This window comes from Leguminivora glycinivorella, chromosome 1 (assembly GCF_023078275.1).
Source record: "Leguminivora glycinivorella isolate SPB_JAAS2020 chromosome 1, LegGlyc_1.1, whole genome shotgun sequence".
Lineage (NCBI taxonomy): Eukaryota > Metazoa > Arthropoda > Insecta > Lepidoptera > Tortricidae > Leguminivora > Leguminivora glycinivorella.
Window position 1 is genome coordinate 28,447,832 of NC_062971.1, and position 21,101 is coordinate 28,468,932.

The 21,101-nt window shown below is 37.7% G+C and overlaps 1 protein-coding gene across 1 annotated transcript in view; it reads left to right on the forward strand.

Moving 5' to 3' along the window:
- Positions 1-5,000: 5,000 nt before the first annotated feature.
- Positions 5,001-21,101, forward strand: part of LOC125229311 (acyl-CoA Delta-9 desaturase-like) — a 43,264-nt gene continuing 27,163 nt past the window's right edge. The window contains exon 1 of the mRNA XM_048134120.1: positions 5,001-5,273. The gene's annotated coding sequence lies outside the window, so the exon portion shown is untranslated. The remainder of the gene's footprint in view (positions 5,274-21,101) is intronic.

The following is a 21,101-nucleotide window of genomic DNA, read 5'->3' on the forward strand; positions in this document are numbered from 1 at the left end:
GCCGTGTTCATGTCCATTGAGTGAAGCTGTAACAACCACATATTTCATATACCACAAATCAAGAAAACGCATCTATTGCTAAGTACATAAAGTAAACGAAAAGTCAAAACGTCTAGGGAGTGCGTCCCTACTCATAACTGCAGCTTTCGCGCGTCAATTTATGTCAAGTAGGTGAAAGTCAACTAAAACATAGAAAAATGCCTCGTCACGTGATATTTAATTGCAACAACATAAAAATTATGAACACTCAATGGCCAGAGATATATTTCCCATCACAGGTAGGTACCTATTTAACAATGTCAGTACAAACTGTGACACGCTCGGCCTATAAATACCTATAGAATAACTTAATATAGTTCTGTGGTAGCAACAGACGTAATCTCCAGGCTCCAACGATAATTGAAATTAAAGAACATCTTATTAAAGTATCATCAAAGATGAGAATGATAAAATAACTCTATAATACACACGAAATAACACATACGTTGCCAAAGAGCTAATAGGAATTTTATAGGATATATTTCTACTTATTTCCTCGCAGTTGGAATAAAAGCCGAGGCTCAAACAAAACCATCCGCGCTGTAACATTTTCAAAATAAATTGGCTCAACTGAAATGTATTGTTTGTTTATCAATAACTGTATACAATTCAATATAAAAAAAACCGGCCAACTGCGAGTCGGACTCGCTCACCGAGGGTCCCGTACAAACTTTCTTTCAAACTACCTAAAGTAAAATCCATAATCCTACGGACCAAATTGACAAGTAAGTGTGAACGAATGTTGCCACAGTTTGGCCAGTGTTGTTCTTATCGATATTAAAATTATTATTACATCGTAGATTTAAGGTGCACCCAGACGGGACAATGAAATTGGCAATTTGATCGGCTAATCAATATACCAACTTTTTCTGTGATTTCGACAGATCAAAAGGTCTGTAGACCGCTAATTAGAGATATTTTTTTTTATTTTGAAGCAGCAATAATATTATTCGAAAATTATATAGATATTTATGATATACTTGCCATAGCGTGACAGATAATTTATTATCGTTGGACATGGTATTTTATTTTTTACCTACAGGCTCGGAAACCTTTTTATGTTTTAAAACTAGTGGGTAAAAATGCATGGTATCCATCCACTACCTCGAAGATACATAGAACAAACCAAAATGTGTACCTCTTATTTGAAACTCATATACTTATTCTTGATTTAAACTTGTCTGTTGTATGTACTTTACAACTTGTCGATATATTGTTATCGACATATACCCTTCCCTATTTTAATTTTGCTGTTCCTGGTATCATTTTACCTGTCAGTCATTTGTCAATTTAGTCCGTAGGATTATGAATTTTACTTTAGTTAAAATAATCTCATGTTTTCATATAACTCTAATGACTTGACTAGAAGACAAAAGTATAGGTACTAATGAGCATTATTGTGTATAGCGCCATCTCTCGGTGAATTCGCTAACTAATTTGCGCGACCTGTATCCTGTATACTATGTTGGTTTTCAGGGATAATTCTGTATAATGTTAACCGATTTAAACAGTTTTTACTTTATTGGAAAGAAGACAGGTTACGTAACATCTCGTATTAATTTGAAGTACGATATACATTCGCAAGGGTGGGTAATTTGAAAGTAAAAATATGAAAAGTTTTTTGTGAATTAAAAAAAAAGTTTCCAAGATACAAACACAATTATATTTTTCCTGTAATATTTAGCATAAAACCAATGTTTCCTAAAATGTTCATAATTTTTAGTTGGTAAACTTCGGAGATAAGGGGGGGGGAACGGTATTTTTGTTTACATTTTCCTTCAAAATTCTTTTTTTTTCTACAACAAAAAAATTTTAAAAATAGTTTATTTACGTTCAATTTGCGCTCTTTCTAACGATATCCCACTTGACTTAGTAACTTGAAATTTACAGTTTGCCCCCCATTCATTTTGGCCATTTTCTACAATTAAAATTCATAAATTAAAAAAATTATACTTTCTATTTGTAGAGGTTTACAATGTTCATAACTATTCCAAATTTCAAGTTGATAGCATTAGTAGTTCTCGAGATATTTAGGAATGTGACAGACGGACAGACAGACGGACAGAGTCGCACCATAAGGGTTCCTGTTTGTACCTTTTTGGTACGGAACCCTAAAAGGGTACATATTCAAAACGGTTACCTATCAAAAAGTCGAAAATTGTAATGTCGAATATTAGTAGCCCGAAAACGCTTCCCATTTTGTTAATTGGCCTTGTTTGCCCGCAAGTACTTTTCCCTTATTATTATTTTCCCCATTTTTATTTCGCTGTAATTTTGTTTCGCTTATGATTCGAATCAACACTTATTAAAATTCCTAAGAATCATTTCATAATGTGTCACATGGTAGCAACAATATTTCCACCTTCGGTGTTAACGCTTGAATAAGGTGCATTAGGGTAATTCCGAATGACAGAATTGCTCTGGTAATTCCGAAAGGGGAATCTTGATATGATGGAAATAATGGTGATTTTATGCGACTTTCGTAATTAGACGACTTTCGGAATTACTCTAATGCAACTTACTGCACTACGCTCAGGATAGTCAGGATGGCACAAACGCTCAAATAAAACGAAGCGCTAGTAGATATCTATCTCTATCGCGCTTGCGTATTGGCGCGACAGAGCCAGCGGCGTATCGCTTTCGTTTGGCGTCGGAGAAATGCCATTCGGCTACGGGGCCAGGATTAAATAAACGCCCTCGCTATAAATAGGTCATTTTGTTTCCGTGTGACACAATCTACTATTATTCAATACGTATTCAATACAATCGCTTGGCATTTCCGATCTCCTTCCTTCCGTGTCATCATACCTTTGTAATAAGAGTAGCCAACGCCGCGCTAGCATTCCTCTGCATACTTGGCGCCAGGATGACAATACCAACACCGATTTGTACGTGAACGCGGTCCACCACGTCGACTGCCGTTGCGATCCCGTTCACGCTCAGACATTTTATTAGGCGCACTGTGGCCCACTGGCAATCTGCGAAGTAAAATTTATAAAATACTTAATTAAATTAAATGTAAACCTAATATATACCTGTTTAATAACAATCGTCCCAAATCGTAAATGTTTATGTTTTTATGACACACAATGAAATAAATAAATTGTGTTGGATGGATAGCAAAATCGAAAATATGAACGCAAGTTTCAAAGCTTCAAAGATAGGTACGTCAATGTCAATGCGAAAATTGGGAGTTCGGATTGTTTATCGTTTTATTTCGTTGTAGTGGTTGTAGTAGTGTCTTTTCGCAACTGTATTAAAAAACGTCGTTCGTCACACGTGCGAGAATGTCATTACTTCACGAGTCCCGAGACATTTTGCCACGAGCGGCACTTAAAACGAAATGTACTATTTCATTGCTGGTACAGTTAACCGACCAAATTAAAAAACTGCCTCTTTCTTAACCGTAACCATAGTCCGATAGTACTCTTTATTATACTGTGCCGTATAACACATGACATGGTATGACATGGTGTATTTTGTTATTGGGTCAGTGAGGGCTGCTACCAGATCCAGCTTGCGTAGCCGAATGCACAAACGCTCACGAAACGAAACGCTCGTAGCTATCTATCTCTATCGCCCTTGCGTATTGGCGCGACAGAGCCAGACTACCTTTCGCGGCGTTTCGTTTTCGTTTTCGCGTCTCAGAAATGCCATTTTGTGTTTCGTTAAATTCGTCACGTTGTTAGGTTCAATTATCAGGAACCATCCTGTATATCACTTTTGCTTAAATTCGCAAAAAAAAGTTTTTCATCGTTTTTATACATAATAAATGAATTCATCAGTGTGAGAAACCCTTAAGGATAACATTCAAGTTAGTGTCAAGTGATTGACGGCACATGTCAAAACAAATAACATTAGAAAGTGGTAAAGGCGGTACACACGTGTTCAGTAACTTTTTTTTTTTTATAACTCGGTAACCGTAAGAGCAAAGACATATAACTCCGTATAGACAGATAAAGTCTAAGATAAAAACGTACCTCAGTACCATACAGAAAAAGGTATGGTGGGCTAGATGGCATTTACACCTTTGGGGTACGCTCAGCTAGATGGCGCTAATATTAATATTTGACATTTTAACACATATCGAGCTAATAATAGTGAACAAATTGTCAAAACTGAGGTTCAAAAGTTTTAAGCCTGTGTCAAGAGATGGCAGTTTATGCACTGTGATTACACATTTTACTTCGACAGTAACTCTCTATAATACTCGATCCTCTTTGGTAAGAGTTAAGACGCTAGTTTCTTAGAAATTAATTGTATTTGATCTAAAGAACCCACCCTTAAAGTTAACGGAATTCAATAAAAACATAGTTTATATGTATTACAACGTACTTATGTATAGGCACTGGTCCCACCACCAGCTAGTAAACTTTGAGCTATCGGCTGTAAAAACGAACAAAAGATAATCACTCCCGCGTAAATAAAAGAGACACGGCGATGTGTATAGTTACTCGCCCAGCGGTGAGCTATCAATATCGCCGTGTCTCTTTTATTTGCACGGGAGTGCTTATCTTTTGTTCGTTTTTATAGCCGATAGCTCATAGCTTACTAGCTCGCGGTGGGACCAGTGCCTTAACAACGAAACTGGGACTTGTATTAGTACATTAGCAAATTTTACATAAATGACTCCGGAAAACTAGCACCAAAGGGAATTCATATTTCAATAAACAACACGATAGTTTCGTTTCGTCGTTCGCAAACATATTTAACTTGACGACAACACAGTTTACTAAGGGCCGGTTGCATCCAACCGTCTGTCACCGTTATAGCGTTCGTTAAATTTTATTGTATTGGAAGTTGCATAGACGTCTGCTGCTTGACGATTAAGTGTCAAATGTGGTTGAAGCAACTGGCCATAAATGTCAAAAAGTTAAGTTAAAAAGTAATTGCTAATTATGTTTAAAAAAAACGGGTAGTTTATCTTACACTGTCGCGGGCTCGTGTTCTAAGCTGGCAGTTTCGGGGCAGTCGCATATCTCTTGCACAATCGTGTAATGTTATCGGAATTCTTGAAATAAGTTAATTCCTCATGAATGAGGCATGGTCGGACGTGCTGATGCAGCGCCGGAGGCACATGGGACACACGTCGAGGCTCCTGTAGCATAAACAAACGTGCTCCGAAGTGCAACGTTGCACATCCATAGTCAGAACAGTCCGCGTCCGTCTACCAACTGCATGTGAAGTGCGAATGGACAAAAATGTGCTAGTGATTGTTTTAATTATCAAAACAGGTAAGAAAGTGCAGTTATATTATAGCAGGAACTGAGAGACAACTTTAATGGCCTCTTAGTCTAGGAAGAAGTGACATTGACTTTGCCTACGATTCCTATGAAGCAGGAGCGTTTTCACATTATCCGATCCGATATCGAATGTAAGACCGATATCTCGTATATGCCGTAATCTTTGACATCTACACCTTTTAAGTTCTTCTGAAATCCGATATCGGATCGAATAATGTGAAAACGCGCTAAAGTGGATCTGTGTATTTACAACAAGTAATCGGTACTGAATTATGGATGTTATCTACATACTCTTATATAGGTATGTATGTAGTGATTTATACGGAGGTATACATAATTGTAGTCTTCTTTTTATTACCCACAGTGCAAGCTTTGCTTATTTTTGGGCTACGACGTTCTGTGTAAAATTGTCTCCAAAGTCCGAATATACTTACATATTTAACTTATTTGTTTGGTAAAGTTTCGCTTTTGTTTATTTATTTACGTTGTTTAACTTTTTGTGTGGGTAGATCGATGATCGACTTTATTACCCGTTCCGTTCTATAAAATAGCAAGTTGTAATTAGTGCGTTTTCACATTATCCGATATCGGATGTCGGAAGGATTTCAATAGAAAAAATCCAAGATGGTGCCTGTAATGTGTAGGTAGCGAGTATGGACACGGGCGCGAGAGCGCAATTTGTGCTAAACGGCACAAAATCGCTATCACATCGTTTTCTACTCACTTCCAAGGTCTATATCCAAATGTATGAATAGCTATAAAGTAACATTACCGCTATTTCTATTATACTCATAACTTATTAATATCTGTGTCAATTGACGTCCCTTAATAAGCTCAAGCTTAACCATTAGGAGTAAGGTTTCAAAATGAACGTTCCTCTCCAGAAACAAACAAAATCCGTTTACGATATCGGAATGAAACGGTCGTACCGTAATGCCTGTAAATATTCATAAAAGCTTTACCTATTTACGCAATCCCTGCCTGATTCCACCCTCAAGTGGTTTTTCTCAGATAAAGCCTCTCTCTCGCGCGGAATGTTTCCACTGATCTAATGAACTTTTTTTTTTTTTATACTACGTCGGTGGCAAACAAGCATACGGCCCGCCTGATGTAAAGCGGTCACCGTAACCTATGGACGCCTGCAACTCAAACAGTGTCACATGCGCGTTGCCACCCCATTAAAAACTTGTACATTCCCTTTTGCCGTGTTAAGTACACAGCAAAAAGGAGTTGAACGACTCAAAGGACAATAGACGGAACAAGTTAGTTCCGTAAGTCCTCCCGTCATCAGCACACCGCACCCTCGTTGAGCTCTGGCAGCCTTACTCACCGGCAGGAACACAACACTATGAGTAGGGTCTAGTGCTATTTGGCTGCGGTCTTCTGTAAGGCGGAGGTACTACCCCAGTTGGGCTCTGCTCTAGATTCGAGCGAGACGATATCCGCTGTGCTGTGCCCTACCACACAAAGCGGAATATCATTCGCTATGCCCTACCTACTAACTTGAATGAAGAAGTACAATACCAGGCGGTTCTACCCTTGAGGAACCTTAGATGTCGCTTTAATCTAATGGGGGCGAGTCGCGCTCTGTCAAAATAAAATTGGTATTCATTTTATTAGACAGGCGTCCAGTTTTTAACCGATATCCATGTTTTGTTTTTTTTTTGGCATCCGTGGCGCAGTTGGAAGCGAGATGGCCCCGGCAAGGCCAGAGGTCGCAGGTTCGAGTCCTGCCGGAGGTGTGAATTTTTCCATTTTTCCTTTATTTTAAAAATACGATATCCATGTTTCATAGGGAGGAGGTTATCAATTCGGTTGTTTTTTTTTAAAGTTTGTCATTTGATAACTTTCTCAACCGTTCTGAAAACAAAAAACCGGCCAAGAGCGTGTCGGGCCACGCTCAGTGTAGGGTTCCGTAGTTTTCCGTTTTTTTCTCAAAAACTACTGAACCTATCAAGTTCAAAACAATTTTCCTAGAAAGTCTTTAGAAAGTTCTACTTTTGTGATTTTTTTCATATTTTTTAAACATATGGTTCAAAAGTTAGAGGGGGGGGGACGCACTTTTTTTTCCTTTAGGAGCGATTATTTCCGAAAATAAAAATATTATCAAAAAACGATCTTAGCAAACCCTTATTCATTTTTAAATACCTATCCAACAATATATCACACGTTAGGGTTGGAATGAAAAAAAATTTCAGTCCCCACTTTACATGTAGGGGGGGTACCCTAATAAAACATTTTTTTCCATTTTTTATTTTTGCACTTTGTCGGCGTGATTCATATACATATTGATACCAAATTTCAGCTTTCTAGTGCTAACGGTTACTGAGATTATCCGCGGACGGACGGACGGACGGACGGACGGACGGACGGACGGACGGACGGACGGACAGACAGACATGGCGAAACTATAAGGGTTCCTAGTTGACTACGGAACCCTAAAAAGGTTGAATATATACATACAGATTCGTCCCATTTTTTATTAAAACCCAGTTCTAATAACGGAAAGCTGTGCTGTGCGTTCATCCCACAGCATGGGCAAAGATCATCCGCTCGGTGTGCCCCTTAGGTACATTTTATGAAAGTATCATAATTAACACACGTAGGTAACGTGTTAGGGTCCCCCCACATCAAGCGTCTAGCGAGCGTAGCGTCGGGCCAACTGTATGGAAAAGCCTGACGCCGCGTCGGCGCGACGTCGACGCAGCGTTCTTTTCCGTACAGTTGGCCCGACGCTACGCTCGCGAGACGCTAGATGTGGGGGGACGGGGACCCTTATTAAGTATAAATTAATAGGAGGTAGGGCATAGCGAATGATATTCCGCTTTGTGTAATAGGAGGTAGGGCATAGCGAATGATATTCCGCTTTGTGTGGTAGGGCACAGCACAGCGGATATTGTCTCGCTCGAATCTAGAGCAGAGCCCAACTGGGGTAGTACCTCCGCCTTACAGAAGACCGCAGCCAAATAGCACTAGACCCTACTCATAGTGTTGTGTTCCTGTCGGTGAGTAAGTAAAGGTCCGGAACACTATTGTTTCGTAATGGAAAAAAAACACTGAACACCACAACATTATAAATATAGACCGAAAAAAAATATACTGAAGGTTTTAAACAGGATCTAATAAATAACCTTATGTCATTCTGTACAATCTCATAAAGCATACCATACTGAATATACAGGGTGGTCCAAACCTTGACGTCAAGACTTTTTTTTAGATTCCTCACATCATGGGCTATCAGCAAGTATATACCCCATGTATATTAGCTCACACTTTCACACTTTCGTTTTCTATCGACCCCTTTTTTGCCAAGAGTGGCACTGAAACTTGAGTAGTTTCATGTGCTCTGCCTACCCCTTCATGGGATACAGGCGTGATTGTATGTATGTATGTATATTAGCTGATTTTTTGTAGTTTTCGAGTTACGAATTTTGCATTTTTTGTTAGAAATCTAAAAAAAAATTGTTGAAATATTGTCGTCACATCCTGGGGCCCGTTTCTCGAAAGCTACAAGTCTTGTATTACAAGTGTGTTTCCATGACAATCCATACGATTTGACAGTTCGCGCACTTGTAATACAAGGCTTGTACCTTTCGAAAAACGGGCCCAGAAGTTACAGTCTAATGACAGGCCCCCGTCACTCGCTCGCGGTCGCTCGTTAAGTACCTATCACGCTAGCCGTTCCGCCGGCGTAACCAGTGGCAGAGGGAGGGCCGCGAAACGCCCGCCTGTGTAGTCGCGCGGCACGTATTGCTTTTCTGAGTATTACTTAGTAATTTATTAGTACTAGTGATCTTTTTTGTTTCTGTTTTATAATATAGGTAACGGTGGATATTAGTGAAAACATACATATAATCACGCCTATATCCCTTGCGGGGTAGACAGAGCTTGCATTGGTGTGAATACAAAGTACGTTCACGTATATGTATACAAATCGGTACTTATTAATTTGAATAAAAATATATGTACTTGTACGTAAAAAGTAACTGTATAAACAATCTGCATATTACTTCCAAGCCTACACATAAATACAAAGAATACCTATGATTAAAATACATTGCAGATTATTCTGATTCTTACTTTGCTAATTTCAAAAAGTTAAATTTATAATTAAGTATATTTACCTATGCTAGAAACAGTTCGGAAAGTCAAGAGTCGTGGAATGTATTGGACCCCATACATTTCACGACTCTTGACTTTCCGAACAGATTCTATTCTATAAATATTTACCTATAGGCACGTGACTGTACTTAAAATAGGTGATGTATACCTACCTACCTAAAGTTTAGGGAAGGTAAAAAGTAAATGACTATTTTATAAAAGTAAATCATAAAATATTACCGACCGACCGGCGCGGCGACCCTAACGTATTATTATCACACCGGCAGCAGTCGTCGCGCGTTGTGCGCTTGAAACGCTCCTTTGAGTCAAAGCCGTTAAGTTCATTTTTCTTGACCGCAAAAAAATTTAGGTAAATAAAGCGTAGGTATTTGTCGTTTGCGGGGAAGTGAAGTATCTGTTACGTTAGTATTGTAACTTATTATTAATCTGTGCTAATGATTATGATGTAAAGTGAACTCACCGCGATCCGACTCCGGCGCGTAGATAATGGCCTGATGCCATCCCCTCCACACTGCGTACTAAAGGAAAAGAGGGAACGATGCGAGTGAAAAACTGGGGCAGCGCCCTTGGACACACCCGGGCCAGCGTAATGGTGATTATAAATGTTAAGTGAACTCACCGCGGTCCAGCTCCGGCGTGTAGATACTAGCCTAATGCCATCTCCTCCATACCGCGTACTCCAGAACAAGAGGAAACGAGACGAATGCAGACTGGGACAGCGCCCTTCGACGCCGAGCCAGCGAAATGGTGATTATAATATAAAATATGTGAAGTGATACCAGCTTGCACCCTTTGACTCGGTCCAGAGACGCGCTGTGTGAATTGTCGACGATTCCAAACTTACAGGTGGTATTGAACCCTTAAGTCTAAGGAGAAATTTCGCCTCCTTATGTATGTTCTATCGCCTGTTCAATGGGTTGTGTTCTGAGGAACTGTTTGACATGATGCCAACGTCCACTTTTCATCGTCGCACCGCTCGCCATCGACAGGGCGCTCATCCACACACCTTGCAACCTAAATGGTCGCGTACCGTGCGGTTTCAGAGGAATTTCCTCCCACGGACGCTCCGGCTGTGGAATGAGCTCCCTGCCGAGGTATTCCCGATAAACTACAGTATGGGAATCTTCAAAAAAGAAGTGTACAAGTTTCTAATGGGTCGGCAACGCGCATGTGACACCCCTTGAGTTGCAGGCGTCCATAGGTTACGGTGACCGCTTTCCATCAGGCGGACCGTATACCTGTTTGCCACCGACGTGGTATAAAAAAAGTGAACTCACCGCGATCCGGCTCCGGCGTGTAGATAATGGCCTGATGCCATCCCCTCCACACTGCGTACTCCAGAACAAGAGGAAACGATGCCACTGCAGAACTGGGGCAGCGTCCTTGGACACACCCGGCCCAGCATATCACGATGCCAATTAAAACCCACCGCATCTGACAAAAAATGTTGGCAGGTGACAAGCTAATCGTATTACCATTGTAATCATAATAAGTAATTTAATCAGAAATAAGTTAGTTTATTCTTGATTAAATACAATACGGTAAAAATAAATACGGTTCAACTATGGCTATGAACTTGTTGTAATTGTCTACAGCTACTAGGTCTACAGTTTAACTGGATTTGCTAAAAATAAGTTGTAGGAACGGATGTTCTCCTCAACAATTTCTCAAAATGTTGTACACTGGACACCACATGGCATAAATTACACGCTCCTCAGTCATATTTGTCGAGATTTTCTCTGTATTGCTTTCTAGGCTAGGGCTTCACGTTTTTTACAATATGTGTATAAAACAGAATATAAAAACACTTACAAAACAATACAAAAGATATAAACACATTATAAAAAACTTAACCTAGAGTGCCGCCAGCAGCGGGAGCTGGGCTTGGCCCAAGCTGCCGGTGGTTAGGGCTGCAGAGAGAGGAGCCGTCGAACTATGTATCCACGCTGTGTCCAAGATCACCGCCTTCTGCATCCGACCCTTGATCCAGCCACCTAGCGAGAGTCTCTCGAGATGTTGGTCGAGAGACTCTTCGCTATGGGACCGTTCGCTGAAACGACTATCGGGATAATGACTGTCGAATCAACATCCCACATGGTGGTTATCTCGAAAGCCAAGTCTAGGTACTCACTGAACTTGTCCTTCTTTGTCGAGATTTTTATTATTTAATTAGAAGCATGACCTTGAAATGCACACAGTTGACCTATTTTACTAATGTGCTACAGCTGTCAGCACTATTACTTACCATATACCTATACGGATACCAACTTCCTTATCTCTGTAAGCACTTGACTAATTTGAAATTAATTTGAATCTCCAAATATGGCACACCAACATACCTTTATGCTAGCTGAAGAGTAATTAAGTCAATCCCAGTATTGCTTCAGGTGTTCCACGAATTGACAAAGGGTGAGTCGGCATTCGAATATTTGAATAGCCTTATGGCCTTAAGGGAATTGTAGTCAGTTACTTTATGAATATTGACGATGATTAATTAATATTGCCTCGTAGGTCAGTAATAATATTTTCTCAAACATGGTATGAAATATTGATGTTATGTGCCTTATAATTGGCAGCGAAGTATGACGTTGCAGGTGCGGCTAGGACGATTGATAGATAATGGAATTTCATACAAACCTTGCAGGCCAAGGCCGGCAAAGTCTTCTTTTTTAATTTCCAAACACAGATAATTGTGACATAACATCCAGGTATTTAGCCAATTAAAAAAAAACTATAAGGGGCTTTATAGACGTGCCGACTGCAACTGGTACGGGCCCTAGACAATATTTGATTTTGGGTGCGTTTTCATACAAAAAAAAATTTTATAAGCGTATACTCGATTATTTTTGCGCTACGACGCACCGTTTAGGAGATACAGCCATCCAAAGTTACTATTTTCAGTAGACTTTATTTATTTCATACCATGTTTGAGAAAAGCACTATACATACCTTTGTCCCGGCCTCTGTAGTAATGTACTATTATTGGAAATTAAGACGCTACAGGAGCGAAAATACTAAAATGGAAAGGAGCCCCCCCTTTCAATTTAGGAATTCTAGTTTAATATACTAGTGTTAATAACTAGAGATTTATCGAAAAAAAATTATCCATTAAGAACAACTCAGTTAAAAGATATTGCGAAAAAATCTTTGAAATCGAGGTTCCGCTCTTAACTGTTTCCTCCTTCAAAACTTAATCAATCGTAACGAAATTTGAGAATCTGAAAAACAATGAAATAATCTGTGTCAGACCGTTTAGTTTTTTGGCTAATTGTCACGAATTTTGAATACCACAGCCACACATTTTTTTACGCCTTAGTCAATAACGCCGTTTTTGGAAATTTTTGATGGGCTCCAGGGTCTTTAAACATAAGAATATCAAAAAAATCAAAACTGTTCGAAACAGATAACTTAGCTTTCAAACAAAAAAAACTAAATCGAAATCGGTTAATCCGTTCGGGAGCTACGATGCCACAGACAGACACACACACAGACAGACAAACAGACAGACAGACACGTCAAACTTATAACAACCCGTTGCTTTTGCGTCGGGGGTTAAAAATAAAAATAATATGTGTTGAAAAAATCATCAAAAACCAGGAAGGAAATAGTCCAGAGCGTTTGTACGGAGAATTGGCCCCTCCTGTACTGTCTTCACTAAGTAGTATTAGTCGTAGTTCGTCCCAAACTTAACTTAGAACTTGCTTTTCGAACAAACTTAGAATTCGCAGTACCGCACACCCTTTTGATTTACAATAAAATTCAATCAGACAAGTGATACCTACATTTCTATAATTATATTTCATCACACTTAGGCCGGTCTTACACAATCTGAATCAGAATTTGAATTTACGGAATTGCACATAATTTGAAACGCTGGTCTGTTATTGAGCTGAAAAAAAAATGTGTAACTGCTCTCGTCCACTGGTCCGCTGTCCCCACAAGTGTTTGCCTCAAAACGATTTTGAATAGGTACCACGAAATAAGCTTTGTTGTTTGAACTTGTCTCTGTTTCAACCGCCCTTTGCCTCCCCTACCAACCTACCTATTGGGATTACGTTAATGAACTCGAACAACTGACTTAAGACGCAAAGGGACGAGGACGATCGAGGACTGTCTGTTTGTCATACAAAAGTAGTCATATTTTTACTAAATTATGGAGACAACTTTTCTAACTTACACTTTTAATTTTCAAGTTTCGAGTAACTGTGGGAAATTCTCTGAGACATTTATATATATATGCCATAACTCTCATAAGCTATCGAATGTTTTGTTTTTCACGACAGGTAATTATGGCAAGTGCAGTCGTATTTGGTTAGCGATATGAAACTTTGGAGGGTTGCATTTAATAACTTAACCACAAAATTAAAAATTTGAAAAAACCTCTGACATAGTGGACCGATTTTCATGAAACATGGCTATTGAACACTCCCAACTAACTCAGCTTTCAAACAAAAAAAAGAAATCTAAATCGATTCATCCGTTCGGGAGCTACGATGCCACAGACAGACACACATACAGACAGACACGTCAAACTTATAACACCCCGTCGTTTTTGCGTCAAGGGTTAAAAAAATATTGAGAAGAAAAATAGGTAAGTACATAAATGAGGGTGTGTTGTAAATAAAATTCATCGTACTAACTAAGATACGTGGTTAACAGCTGCATTATAGATGTAGGTAGGTACCTATAAGTAGGTCGTACAAGCAGATCGTGTTTCGTTGTTTCGTGAAATATTTCTAACTAATCTATGAGGCCGCGTCGGACCGGGAACAGTGGAAATCCTTCCTGAGAGCTCTACAGGATAAAATCATCATCATCATCAATCTATGCGCACTGCGTAGGTGGCGGTAATAATTATCATGAGTTAATTTGTCCAAGAAATAAGTTTACAAACTGAAGTTGAATAGTTTTACTGTAATGAGCGAAATTTTATGAACATGTCCGTCCCGAGTCCGTCAACATGTTTATAATGTTGATCAAGCATTTATAACCTTAATTTATACCTCACGCTTTTGGGCGCGGAATTTATATTATTATAAATACTGAATTAGTTTGTTTAATACCTACCTACATCTACGTTATATATTTTTCCTCGCAAGAGTGTATTGAAGAACGTCGTGTGATACGGGTGTGCATATTTGGTCATTGTTTTTACGCACATCGGCATTTCTTATTGTGTGCAATATACCCCAAGAGCTATCCGGTCTTGCTACTACTGGGAAAAATAACTTAATTCTATAACAGTACTTTTTATCTCACCAAAAATTAAGTTTGGTAATTTGGTACAGTTTTTTTAGTTAAGCCACCAAAATTTGTGACAAGAAACGTATAATATAATAAAAAAAAGATTATTTTAATTCACTAAAAATCAGGCGAAAATGGTATCAGGACTTTTGTTTTAAATTCGACTACTTTAATTTATGATCTTTATAACACATTAAGAAACCACCTATTTTTGTGAATGATACTTCGTAGTAGCAAAAAGCGGAGTAATTAAATTAGTTATGACGCAAGCAATAATAGGACAAGTGAAGTTATGGTTGTTTTGTATCTACATTATGTGTTGAAACACTATTTCTACTGAAACCACCCTAAAAACAAAACGGAAGTTCAGTATTTTACTAGCTCAGAATAACATTCAGGGCAAAAATTATATCAGCAAAAAAATTGGAACAGACTTTTCGTTAAGATCAAAATAAAGAAGTATAAAAAATAATCCACCTTTAAATGCACGCCAAGAAGCGCTAAAATCTGTACTGAAAGAAGTATTTTCATATTTTTCATTTACCTACAAACTCTACTATTGACGATGTCATTTTCTGCATTATTTCAAAAGTTAGTTATTCATTCGTATTTTCATTACATCGCGGTATAATAATATATTTCGCCACCTTCTGACCTGACGTCGCGTCGTGGGTTCGATCCTCGGCTGTGGAAATCTTTTTTTCTTGTTATTATTTTTTTATCTTTTACACCCTTTTCAACCCTCTCTTTTTAAATATTGATTTTTTAGTATTAGATTTACAACCCATTTCATTGTTATATATCACTAGCTTTTACCCGCGGCTTCGCCCGCGTAATAAAAGTATTCATTAAGATTTTCATTTGGATCCTTAGGTTTCTCTGTAGGTATATTTATCTGCGATTATTTCGATTGCACATAATACTTTTGCTTGCATTGATTGTAGAAATATTACACATCGACCACAGCGTAGGTAATTCTATATACGCTGGGAAACCTTTATAAACATCCCACATAGCCCGTATTTCGACACTATGATCGGTGGGTAAAAAGTACTTTTTCTATTATCCCTTACAATTTTTTACATTTTGCTTATACTTATCACAAACGTAATCTTCAAGCAAGCAAACAACGATCGTCTTAGAGCACATTGATTGTAAGAGACCGCCGACCGATTATCCGTATCCCTCTAACGATAACCATATTATCCGTATCCGTATCCGTATCCGTATCCCTATCGCTATCGCTATCGCTAACGCTGTCGCTATCGCTAACGCTATCGCTATCGCTATCGCTATCGCTATCGCTATCCCTATCGCTATCCCTATCCTATCCCTATCGCTATCCCTATCCCTATCTATCCCTATCCCTATCGCTATCCCTATCCCTATCGCTATCCCTATCGCTATCCCTATCGCTATCCCTATCCCTATCCCTATCCCTATCCCTATCCTTATCCCTTATCAAGATGTTTAATGATATAACACTTTAAGTTCTCGCGCTTTGTACACATATTTAAAGTCACATACAGGTCGAACGCGATTAATTAACATTATTTTTACCTTTTTTCCCAACGTTTCGGCCAGGTTGCACTGGCCGTGGTCGCGGAAGACTGACGTCCCAGCAAAATGTCACCGGAGATGTAAACAACACAAAACTACCCGATATTAATTTATATAAATGTTCGGGGTAGACAAATAAATATAATCTACCCGCTTTTAGTTAATGTTTATTTCCCACCATGTTTATTTTAAAGGTAAAAATAATGTTAATTAATCGCGTTCGACCTGTATGTGACTTTAAATATAATGTTTAATGATTTCTTATCAAGTGCTAAAAGATAAAGTTTCATGGTTTTATCTTTTAAAATTAAGAAATCCCATACAAACTTTCAACCTCTTTTTCAACCCCTTCATCCCTTTTTTTTCGAAATAAAAAGTAGCCTATGTTCTGTCTCAGGGTCTAAAGATTGTCTGTTCCAAATTTTATCAAAATCGGCTGCGTGGTTTAAGCGGGAAAGCGTAACAGACAGACAGACAGACAGACAGACAGACAGACAGACAGAGTTACTTTCGCATTTATAATATTAATATAATATATAAATATATATAGTATAGTATGGATTAAGCTAGATTGAGTTGTTAGGCCAAAAAGTGTGTCCACATGAGAGGGTAAAGTTGGGGCTGGTGTCCCTCTCGCACTTATTGCCACTGTCAAAATTATTTGAATGACGTCATCACTGTCATTATTTGGGGATACCGGTCAATATTCAAAGTTACTACCAAATCTACTAATACCGAATTAAAGGTTTTTTTTAATTGCGCAAATCTTTGGTTTTATGGCTTCATAATAATGACTTACCAATTCATTACAAGGTATTAATATCCTTGCCTCGATATAATACAAAAATAATTTAAGAAGTTTATAAACTTAGTTATCATACGGGTAAAAAAAAATACTACTACTGTAGTAATCTCTTTAACACTGGTCATATGCGAGAGGGACACCAGCCCCAACTTTGACCCTCTCATGTGGACACACTTTTACTAGTCTGATAAGAACGCCTTTCTGCACCGGTGATAAAGTTCAATTTAGTATGGCAAAAAAAGTGTGAGCTCAGTCCCTATTGAAAGTCCATGGTATGAGTCAATGAAAAATTGGCTAAATAGTAATCAAAAAACAAGCAAAAAGGGTAGAATATATTTCTTATAAGTTATTTCTTTGGATTACATTACAAAATGAATGTATTATACATTATAATACTCGTTGTAATTGTATAGATTTCAATGAATAATTTTATTTATTCAAATTAATGACTTTCAAGGAACAAAAACTATTGAGTCGCTATTAGACCGTTTTCACATTATCCGATCCGATAACGGATGTCGGAAGGATATCAATAGAAGAATCCAAGATTCCGCCTGTAATGTATGGAATATCGGTCCGACATCCGATATCGGATCGGATAATGTGAAAACGTACTACATTTTACTCTTTTTAATACCAAGATTAATTAGAGTCAGTTGTATCGTCGGTACGTACTGTAAATAAAAAGTCGAAAAGTAGGTCCTTTCTATACTTTTTGCTATGTATTTTATATTTCAATAGGCAGGCTTTTGTACCCATATTACAGTACTTTCAATATGTGCTACCCTATAATTAAATTCGAACACTCGCGTATTAGACACTTCTAATATTATTTGAATGGCATTACCAACATTAAATCTCCTTTTGATCATCCCACACTATCAGATCAGAACCACTGGTATTTAATTTAAAACAAATGCCTATAATAAATAAATCCGATAAACCTTTGGGTTGTCTGCTGTCGAATTTAATTATTTTCATAGAAAATATTTTAATTTGTATCCTTCCAGCTCGAGATTCTTGGAAGCCTTGTAAATTTTTCTTCGTGACAACAAGATATGACATTTATTTCAGGAAATTTACACATACATACATTACATACATTTATTGTAATAAACGGAGTACAAGTGACCAAGATAAAGATGATACAGTAGGGTATTTTTAAAGTTTATGTAATGAAGAAGTAAAATTGCGGCCTTTTTTAGGTATTTATATTTATGGAATAAATTGGAAATATCTAATACCTACATACTTATTTATATTGGTAGCGGCTCCATTCGTTCAATATTCGTTCGCAATTCATTTTGACATATAAGTCATTTGAGCATATTATGCCAAAAGGTATTTTGATAAAGAGTTTTTAGTGTGTGGCAGTTCCATTTGCAATTTTGATACTTAGGTCTTTATACACTATGTTGGTTATGGCATGAACGATTTTTTTCCTAAGCAGATAAGAAGTTAACGTTATTAGCATCAACAAGAATGTTATAAATGCAATTTAGACCCAGATTTTTAAAACATTTTTGTTATGAATTGTGCGTCCTTGTATTTAATGTCATTGCAGTAGCTTGTACTCATCAACTTATAATATAAATAAAACCTTAAAAAATGAATTAAAAAAGCTGTAAAAACGTATGCGACGACTGAGATTTGAACTTGTGACCTGTGGCTTGTAAGTCTAACGATAATCGCCGGGGCTATACCTGGCCGTGACATATGGGTCGAAATTAGACTTTGCATAGCTTTCGCGTGTTTATAACAAGCGTTGCTTCAACGATTCTGAAGAATGGAAGAATACATTTCACAAGATGACGGAGATCTGTCAAATGGTAGAAGAGAAAAACGTGAGATAGATGTATGTACTGACAAGTATATACTCTTTTCGACGACTGTCAAATCGCATGCCTAAAATAAATGTGTAATTTTTTTAATTACTTTGGACTTTATTATCGGTGGGAAACGTCTGTTTTTAATCTACTTAAAATATTACTTATGTAGAAACAGGCATGTAATGAGGAGGAACACTCAAAGGATATGACAGATGGCGCCACCCTATTAGTCCGTGAGACGTGAGAGCGAGAAGCTGATAATTATGTTTTTTCTCTCTCTCACATATGAATGACAGTGACATGCATAGGCGCCGCCTGGCGGGGTAAAATGTCAGTGTGCCTCCTCATTTACGTTAATGTGTAATAGAAGAACAGAATAAAAAGCATGCGACACGGCTCATCACCTACCCTCGGCCCAGCTCCACCGGCGTGGTGGTTTGCCATATGGATTCCTAAATGTAAGACACTAAGGTCCAAACCAAACCACGCAAAAAATGTAAATATATTAAATAAATTAAAGTATTTAATAAAGGTCAAACTTATTGGGTGGATTATCATGCTGTTAATATTGTTAAATAGGGACAATAAAAGTCAACCTCGTACTATTATCTGTTTCGAATTTGCCCGGTCAAATATTTAGATTTTTTTATTTCCATATAAATATATTGGTGGTTTTTATATGTTAAATATCTGAAAAATTATGTGCTATTGATTTCTGCTTAAAAATATCTGTTATTATATCAGCTCTAGAGCACGTTAGACAAAATTCAAAAATTCTATATCAATAAAAATAGTCTTATTTCCCGTCATATATTTAGGTGGCTTCGGGTTGTAAACCTTAAAACAGATTTTTTTCTACATGTTTCCACCATTAAATTACTGTGAGGTATTTTGCTGAAAGAAAACGCTTATTTTCTAGGCGTAGTTTTTTTTAATATCTTCCATTCCAAACTATTGGTGGATTCGAAAATATAGGTTTTTTAAATTGCGGTTAAGCGCTGTATATGAAATAAAACTACTGTTATAGAATTATTTTCAAAAATATCGTACCGGTCTTAGGCTAATACCCACATGGCAAGTTTCGATTTTTTTTTTGTGAAATGAGATTTCTAAAGGTTCACAGTCTACATTTTAAAGTTAGATTTACTTAATAATATGTAGATATCACAGATGTCATATATACCATAGATCAAGCAAACGTATCTACTTAGCGTGTCAAATGAACTCAGTGAAATCCACTGAGTTGTCCGTCTTTACTCGCAGCTTGCAGCTTTCGGGCGTCAATTTTTGTAAGTTGAAGTCAACCAAAACATAAAAAATGCCTCGTTACGTGATATTCAATTGCAGCAACACAAAAATTATGAACAATCAAGAGCCTGAGACATATTTTAAATTACAGGCAAGAATCAACTTCAGTACAAAATTTGACACGCTCGGCCCCTATACAAATATATGACTTTGTTTCTTCTATCTTAGATATGGAAGTTATAAATATCGTCTTTTTTGTCGCAGCATTAAACTTATCAACCATTTTAAGGCACTATTCAGCCATTTGTTAAGCTACACCAGTTAATACACGATCGGCGTTCTGTAAAGAGTCGTGATGGATGGTTCTGACCAATTCTCTATGATGCCTCATCAATCTTCTACTTCGATTCAATCAATTTGAGATTTAACAATTGGTTAGAAATTAGTTATAATTATGTCATGTCTAAGGCATGAATGTTAGAAAACATTTCAGGTTTGTGACAGTGTACCTAATTATTTCATTAATTATGAAACGACCCATCAAAAAAATAAAGGTCTAGTTCAAATACAACCAACGGTTTTGTATCGATTTTGATATGTCGTTTATTATACAATACGACTATGTTAATAATAATTAGAAAGGTTAATAGAGGTAATATTATTAACCTTTCTATTGAATGAGATAATGGAAGATTATAGTAGTTTAGCGCCAGCGCCAGCTTGTATTCTCGTAAAGCACACGTTGAACGCACCATTCCAAATGTGAAATTAAGACACGGCAGTCGTGTAGGTAGCTAATAGGTACCTTAGCTAAGTACTATTGATTCAACCTTGTTGTCAACGTCAACATGCATGCAGCGCGGGTGCACGCGACCCGCCCACTCGCCCCTCGTACCCCGCAAAATTGCCCTTTTTATTAGACGACTACGAAATCTTCAAACGACTGTATTGTTTTATAGACTGTGCTATCGCTGCTATCAGTCACGATCCAGTCCCTCCCGTGCCCACGCT